Genomic DNA, 9,258 nt, shown 5'->3' with positions numbered 1-9,258 from the left:
AACACCCACTTTGAAGATGCCCTTCGTCCCTCTGAGCAGAAGAAGCCTTCACGGTAAGTAGCCAAGGCTCTTTCCCACACTATGGGAATCTATGAAGACTAAACACGGGGTACAGACTGGCCTTGGACAGAACAACACAACAGCACTTGGAGGCAGCTCAATTGCACTACCGCATACCATCCTCATGGCATGCTCCTGACATTCTGCCCCCCTAAAAAAAAAAACCTTACCCCCCCAACGTGGGTTTGTGAGGGTAGGCAGCATGGAATTCTTGTACTAAACGGGCGGAGACATCACGGGCGCGCACCCATTCATCCTGGGCAGGGCCAAAATGTTTCCAGCGGACCAGGTACTGAAGGGTACCATAGCGAATGCGAGAATCCAGTATTTTAGCTACTTCAAAATGCTCTCCCCCACCCCACCATTTCAGGCACTTTGGGTTGTGGTTCAGGATGCCATTTTTGGGAAGGAACAAATGGTTTTAAAAGACTGACATGGAACACTGGATGAATCCTTCGTAGGGAGTTGGGCAAGGAGAGTTCCACAGCCACTGGATTAATAATCCAGGAATTGGGGAACGGACCCACATACTTGGCACTGAGTTTATCACACGGACGGGTGGAACGTAGGTTCTTGGTGGACAGATAGACAAGATCCCCCACTTTGCATTCCACACCGGGGGAGGGATGTTTGTCAGCCTGAGCCTTGTAACGCCGTTTGGCCCGCTCTAGATTTTTAACCAGCCATGGCCAGGTTGTTTGAATTGAACGTACCCATTCGGCCACATCAGCTCCCCCCTCCTCCTCAGAAACCTCAATATGACCAGCGGGGCCAAACTCTCTCTCTTTTTTAAAAAAATAAATTTTATTGGTTTTTTAAAACTATAAATTCTTCATAGTATCAACAACAATTCAAAAACAATATCAATGTCACAAATACATCAATTGTTGTCTTGATTAGAAATAAACATAAAACAAATAGACTTCCCCCCACCTCCTTCTACCTCTTAATAAAGTATAACTGTCCATCGTTAATATGTTCTGATCCTAATATTAATCTCATACTAAGATTTCATATCAAATAAAATTTTACATTTTGGATCAGAGTAAAAGGTAACCTTCCATTTTTCCCAGATATTATATATGTTCACTATAATTCATCCAAATCTCCCATTATCCCAAGAATTAGTCTCCATCTCCTCCAGTTCTAACATTTTAATCTAATCCCCTTTTTTCTGGAACATCCATCCCTTTCCCTTTGGCCGCATCTAACAATTTTGCAGCCATTATAACATGAATTAAAAAAAATCCTTTAGGTTTAAATGCCATTGAGAATCATACTAAATATCATCATCTTCAATATTTTAAAAAAGTTCCTGTATAATCCATTTTATTTTATAACGTCCAAATCTCAATTTTATACCGTAAATAGCCATGCCACCCATTTATATTCAAACCAGACCTTTAGCCATGATCTAATATTTCCTTCCTGATCTGTAGTGGATCAGTCAGATGTAAAAGCCAGATCTCTTTGTTCTCTCGGCAACTTTCTCTGACCTTCGTCTTGACTGTATTCTGGTTGGTTTGTGTTGCTTCAGTCTGTTTTTCTTGTCTTTCTGTCTTTTTATTTGTTTCTTTATGACCCTCCACAGCTCTTTTAACTAAAAAGTCCATCAGTTGTATATCTGTTTTCATCATCACAAGCAAGTTGCGTTCTTGTTCTTCTATCTTCTTTGTTATATCCTCATGTGCTTCCATAGCTTTTTTGACAGAAGAATCCATTACTTGCTTGTCTGTATTGATGATCATCATTTGATCCTTGACATCTTTTTCCATCTTCATAGTCATCATTTGGGTCTTGACGTCTTTTATATCTTGCGTGACAGCATCCATCTTCTGATTGATAGCTTGTGTAGATTGGTCAAGAGTAATCACCATTGAAGTCAATTGCGCCATCTGTGTTGTCATCTGTTCAAATTGTTTAGCTGTTGCTGATCTTGTTATAGTCCTTATGTTGGTTATAGGGTGGTGGAGGGTAGAGTCTAATGCCAAAGTTGCGTCCTGGCGATTTTATTCCCTTGGTGCCCGCGGGACCGGCATCTAAATCTCCGGGGGGCTTGAGAAGCTCCCTCGGAGAATTTAGGAGATCAGACCTCATAGAGGGCTGCAGGGAGTTCCTGCTTCCCGACCCACTTGCAAGGGTCGGGTTGGGGTGCCTTATGTCACCCCAAATTAGGCGCAAACTTGGATTCCCCCCAGGAGCCCCTGGGAGGACGTGGCACTCAACCCAGCGTCACCACCGGAAGTCCCTGCGGGGACAAACTCTACCATGGACAACTTGGAAAGGACTGAACCCTGTGGATTGGTGAACTGTATTATTATAAGCATATTCAGCAAATGGCAACAGGTCTACCCAATCATCTTGATGGTGATTAACATAACAGCGTAAATAGCATTCCAACACTGCATTTACCCGTTCGGTCTGACCGTCCGTTTGGGGATGGAAGGCGCTAGATAGCCCTTGTTCCACCCCAACCAATCTGAGAAAAGCCTTCCAGAATTTAGCCACAAATGTTAGCCCCCTTTCCGTCACTATCTTGCGCGAAAAGGAATGGAGACAGAAGACATGTGACACAAAGAGGTGGGCTCACCGCCCAGGCAGAGGCCTCATGAGACTTTTTGCAGGCTAGGTCTGCTTTTCTGTCTACAGGATCTTTAATCATGGCCAGACCGTCCTCTGTAACCAAATCAAATGAATGGAGTGCAGTTACAGGATTTTCCACAAGGGGGGCCTGAAGTATTTTTGCAATGTTGCTAGCCAGATTATATAATTTCTTAGTGGTTACTGGGAACTGCTGACTAGCCACTGGATTTTCCCATTTTGCCCATATTAATGATAGAAAACAATCTGGTACAATCTCTAGAGCACTGGTTCCCAACCGGGGGTCCGTGGACCCCCAGGGGTCCACGAGAACTAAATTAAGGTCCGCGAAACAAAGTTATAAACCCATAATAAATTAATATTTTCAATTAAAAGTTCTCTATTATAAAATATATATTCAAATATTATTCTAAGTTTAATGTTTAACTAACAGTTATGATTAAAGTTTATTTTCAAATTCTCAGAATTTTTATTTTGAACCTTTGGGTCCCTGCACCGAACAAAAAAGTCCTAGTGGTCCCTGGTCAAAAAAAGGTTGGGAACCACTGCTCTAGAGGGAATGCCATTCCGGAGTGGCCTCCGGTCTCCCCGGAAGAAATCATCAGTTTAATAGATCAATTAAAAACAAACAAAGCCCCAGGCCCTGACGGTATTATACCTGAGGTTCTAAAAGCTGACCCAGAATAGTGGGCCCTTCCCCTTGCTTCTTTATTTACTCTGGTAAATAAAACAGGTCAAATTCCAGGTGCTTTGTGTAATGCGACTATTGGTCCTATACATAAAAAAGGCCCTCTTCACAATCCATCTAATTACAGACCTATAAGTTTATTATCCATAATTGGGAAATTACATGCCAAAGTGCTCCAATTTAAATTTATCAATTGGATTTCATCCCTTAAAATTTTACCCTCAACAAATTGGCTTCAGTCAAAGCAAATCAACTCTTGATCATTGCATTCTTCTTTCTCACCTTATAAATAAATATGTCAAAAAGAAAAAAAAACCCCAACTTTTTGTTCCATTTTTAGATCTAAAAGGGGCTTTTGATTCAGTTTCAAGAACTATACTTGGGAAGAAACTGGACCAGTTGATCCCTGACAAGAGATTAATTTTCCTTGTAAAGAGTTTATATTCGGACGCATCGTGTCAAGTTAGATGCCCTTCCTCTGGAAGAATTACCCCTATGATTTTAACTAATAAAGGGGTTAAACAGGGTTGTGTATTGGCGCCGCTTCTTTTTAACCTTTTTTAAAATGATTTGGCCCCTTATTTGTCCTCAATAGATGGTCACAGTCCCAAATTAGGTTCCGTACATATTCCTTTATTACGCTATGCTGATGATGTGGCCCTTTTATCTTTTTCTCGTGTGGGCCTATTACAACGTTGCTGTGATTACTGTGAGACCAATCACCTAGAGTTAAATTATAAAAAATCCAAAATAATGGTCTTCTCTAAGACTTGGAAGCTTTTTGACTGGAAAATCAGGGGTCATTCTTTAGAACAGGTGAAAGTTTTCAAATACCTTGGGATCCACTTCCAGTACAATGCTGCTTGGACTCACCAACGGAATAAAGTTATTAACACCGCTAAAGTCATGGGGGGAAGGGAGAAAGTACCGTACCGGCCATTGCATTCTCTGGACCGATAGGTTGCGACAGAGGGGTGCTGCTTGCCGCTGCAGTCACCGAGCCTGCGACTTGGGCTGTTGTTTGGGGCCCCCATGGCAATAACAAGCTGACTGGAAGCAGCTGGCATGATTGGTTTCTTGGTGCCTTTATCGCCGTGAGTTGAGCCAACTTTTTCTTTTGCGGTTCCCTGCTTCTGCTTGCTTGTTCTTCCTCTTAGAACAATGGTTGCCATAGGGTTGATCTTGGGGCATTGGCATAGCCACCAGTAAGCCTAGTTCTAAATCCCCTGGTTGTTGTCAGGGCGAACGTCCACCATTTTGTTTTGGTGGGAATAAAGTCTTGGCTTTAGAATTAGAACAGAGTAAGAAAACATGATCTTTTAGGCAGAGTAGTGTTAAGATAGATAGTCTTAAGTACAGAGTAGAATAAGGAAGAAAAACACTGAATTGGAACTTTCCTGAGTCTAGTAGCAGAGAGCTGCTAAAAAGGCTGCTCTCCCGTAGCAAGTCAGGAAAAGAACTGAGGAGAAGGGGGGTCGATTCCCTCAGGAGACAGGAATTTGAAGTTTTGTTTCTCCCTCCAGAAACAACTGAAGGGAAATCGCCCAATCTAAAGATGCCCTCCTACTCCTCAGAGTGAGTACTACGTCTTATGAATGACTGCAGATTCTTATGAGCTCAGGAAGGAAGTTAGATACATCTGAGGCTATTTCACAACAGTTTGGGAGCATTTCCCCCCTGAACTTTATGCTGCTGAAACAGTTGAGAAGAAGAAAATGAAAATCGGTTAGCTAATACTGAGGATAATATTGTATGGTTGACTTGAGTAAAGATTTTGGTCATATGCTGACAATTTTGTTATATCCTTCCCTGCCTTAGGGATCAGTGAGATAGAAGAATCTGACCATGATTTGCTTACTCTTTCTTCTATAAAACATATTTTGTTGCAGTTTCAGTAAACAGGGAACTAATTCCTCAATAAACATCTTATAAAACTTGCTCATAATCCATCAGGTCCAGGAAATTTACCAACTTTTAAATTTGTTATTATTCATTTAATTTCTTCCAATTCAATTGGTCTGTTTAACCAGCTACAATGCTCTTCAGAGATCTGTGGAATATACATCCTGCTTTTTATTTACTAGCACTGCCTGTGTACTCCCCTGTCGCCCTCAAACAAGTATTCAGCTCTTCTCTGCTAACGTTCAAATCTGTTTTGAATACTTAAAAAGACATTTAGAATGGGAAACTCCAGAAGGTGGCAGTCTTGGCTTTTATTTCCCCTTCTGTCTTCGTATCCTTTGATGCAGATTATAACAAAGGCACAATTTACTTTTTGTAAATAATAAATTGTAAATAGTACTACACGTGTTGTGAATTGCTCTGTCAATGCTGTCCTAACTATATTTACTCAAAAAGCAAGTCCTACTTTTTCAATTGGGCTTACTCCCAGGTAAGTGCTTACGGTTGCAGCCTGTGCGTGTGTGAGGGAGAAAAAACGTGATTCTAAGAAACTGAAGGGCATGAGTGTTTTCTCACCTGCATCCTTAGACATTGATCTAGAACAGCGGTCGGCAAACTCATTAGTCAACAGAGCCAAATATCAACAGTACAATGATTGAGATTTCTTTTGAGAGCCAATAGATAAAGATGCTCCACCACCACCTAAAAAAAAGGCCTTCAAACTGAGAGAATGGGGCTTGCTGATTGCATGGACATTTCGGCAAACAGTTCCAGGCCTGAATGCCCCATGTGCACAAGGGGGGGGAAACGGAGGTGACGGCCGGGGCCTCCGGCCGTTATGCTGCCCCATGAGCCCCTCTCTCTGCCACGGACCGGGCGCAGCAGGGTGCACGAGTCAGCGGCGCCTGGGGAAGAGCCCTGAGTCCCTGAGCACGCGGAGGGCGCTTCCTGCCGGGCAAACACGGCCAGCGGCTTCACGGGAGGGAGGGGGTGGGGGCCGCGGCCGGGACAGCTTGGTGTCACTTGGCAGCGCTGCAGACCTGGCACGGCTCGGGACGAGGCCGAGTCAATGGGCAAGCGCCGCGGCCTTCCACCGGCCCCGCACTCCGCTGGAACACCCGGGGAGCGGCCGAGAGGGCTCCGGAGCCTCCCACCATGGGCAGCTGGGGTGCAGGTGGGTCCCAGCGGTGGGAGGAGCCCAGGCGCGGCGAGAGGCGCCCAGCCGGACGGAGAGGCGAGAACTGCCCTGCGCCGGGGCAGGAGCGCAGTGGCTCGGGAGCCCGCACTCAAGAGCCGAACTCAAGGGTCCAAAGAGCCGCATGCGGCTCGCGAGCCGCGGTTTGCTGGCCACTGATCTAGAACATTAAGATAATTTTATTAGCTGAGGCAGTTGCCTTGCCTCTTGCTGAATGATAATGATACCAAAATGTATAACTTCTGGTCCTAACTCTGTTGCTCCAGATACACCTTGAGTGATTGGATGGATTGCCGATGTTCCCAGTATCTGGAGACTATTTTATGTAGATTCAAGCTGCGGCTGAAATGGGTACTTTTGGCCTGAACCTCTTCTACTGTGCGCGTCCATTGTTCCAGCAGTGAAGAGGCACATCTGTTAATTTGATACCTGCCCACATCTCCATTATGGATCTTCTTGCAGAACCAGGAAAACACCCAGTCACTTGGGATAATTTTGTGGTTAATGGGTTGGCATGAGTTGGCTTTAAGAAGTGGGAATTATTCCATCTAAGTAGTTTACTAGTTGAAAGGAGATTTTTTTTGCTCTTTTCAGAGGAGCTCAGGGTGTCTAATGTGGTTTTCTCTCCCCCTTCTCAATTTTATTTTATACCCTGACCTGGACAGCCCAGGCTAGCCTGATCTCATCAGCTCTCAAAAGCTAAGCATGGGAGACCTCCAAAGAATACCAGGGTTGTGATGTGTAGACAGGCAATGGCAAACCACCCTTGAATGTCCTTTGCCTTGAAAACCCCACCAGGGTTGCCATAAGTAAGCTGTGATTTGATGGCAAAAAAATACTTTCACAACAGCTTTGGGATGGAGTGTGTAACCATTTTGAAGCATACTTTTCCTCACAAATATTTGTATGAATAAGATAATCTATACCAAAATGAAAATAAACATTATACAGGATAAACTTCTGCCATATACTCCAATAAAAACAAGCGTCGATCAAATTATCCATATATAGAAGATAATGCAATAGGCATGTAATAATCATATGGTCTAAATATGCATTGGCAAAATTATAAAACAAATTAGTTTCTACAAATGTATACAGCACATAACAGCCATCCAGGTACTGTTTCCTTTCCCCTCTCTGCCTGCTGACAGATCAGGTGAGCAGATTCACTAATTTACTTGTAAATTCTTTCGATTCCTCTCCATTGATAGGGAGCTAGTATAGCTATTGAATATGCTTAGTCAAGAACCGGTTTAATAAATGCATCACTTCATATATATTTTATACTTGTGATTGTATTGCGCTGCCTCGGAGGGTGGTGGAGTCCCCGTCTTTGGAAGTCTTTAAGCAGAGGCTGGATGGCCATCTGTCGGGAGTGCTTTGATTGTGGGATCCTGCATAGCAGGGGGTTGGACTGGATGGCCCTTGTGGTCTTTTCCAACCTTGTGTGAACTTGTGATATATAGGGCTGAATTTAACACATCAGTCCTATAAAGACTGTACCCATCAACATTTCACAACCTGAAATAGGGAAATGCTTCTATCATCCCATCTTTGTATTAAGGATAATTACTCCCCCCCGCATGTTGGTTCTGCTATACACTCTATTCCGAGATATAGTCAGTCACTAATTTAAACATTGGAAGGGTGTTTGTTCTTTCCTTAGATATACTAAAAAAAAAAAAAAATTAAAACAGTTTATCTGCAACTGAAATTATATTTGAGCAACTGTAGAATGTTAACAGAGAAGATGTATGTTACATAGCATCTGCTCAACCTCACATGTTCCTATTTGCTTATTACAGAAAATATGCATCCATTCCCCAATGAAAACAGGGTTGTGCTTATCGGTAACTATTCACAGACGTGTCTTCTGTGCAGGCACACACTGGGACTGTGCATGTGCAGGCCAGTCATGGATAGCATTTTTGAACGAAAGAAGACTTGAGGGGGCACTTCTCTCAGCAAACGCAATGGCATTTCCCCACCTGAAACGTAATGAGCTTGGAGGGAGTGGCTGTCCCTTCTCTCAGTTTTCTGTCGAGCCATCGTAAACTCTCAAAAGACCTACCTATAAGAAAGGAGAGCTCACAGCAGGGCAGGAAGGAGGGAATGTACAGAAGACACTCAATGACCAACAGCTACAGGTAAGTCCAACCCTGTTTTCATCTACTTTCTTCTGTGCAGTACCACATTGTGATTTTGGTAAGCTACTCACCAAGGAGGTGGGGTAGAGCTCTCCTGGAGTGGATGACTAGAATAGCAAGTGAAGAACTGCTTTGCCAACTTGTATTTCTTCTGTTGCATGCTGGTTTAAAGTAAGGTATCAGCGGAAAACCAATGCCTCCTCAGCATGAGTGGCTTCATCATTTCATGCAGTCAAATGCCTCGTGTTGTTTTTTCACTTCTTCACATTTTCCAGTTTGGTTTTCAGAACATTTTCTCTTTGTTTTTTCTCCACGTTTTCCCCGAGCACTTTAACTGCGAGGGTTTTAAAATCCATTTTGGAGCTGGCTTTCATTATGCAAGTGAAATTCTGCAAACTTTTTTCTCCGCCCCACCAAATACCTGGCCCTTGACCACACCCCTGTTTTCAGTTGCCCTCCCACCCCTCCACCCATTTACCTTGCTAATTTTCTAAAAAAAATTAATGATAAATTTAGCAACAAACCGCTGGAACAAGTTAACACCCAGCATGTAGTGAGCTGTGACCAAGGGTCTGATTCAGTATAAGGCAGCTTCATGTGTTCATTTTGGGTAGGGACCGTGGCTCAATGGTAGAGCATCTGCTTGGCATGCAGAAGGTCCC

The sequence above is a fragment of the Euleptes europaea genome, chromosome 11 (genome assembly GCF_029931775.1).
Source record: "Euleptes europaea isolate rEulEur1 chromosome 11, rEulEur1.hap1, whole genome shotgun sequence".
In the NCBI taxonomy this organism is placed as follows: domain Eukaryota; kingdom Metazoa; phylum Chordata; class Lepidosauria; order Squamata; family Sphaerodactylidae; genus Euleptes; species Euleptes europaea.
This window is presented reverse-complemented; position numbering follows the sequence as displayed.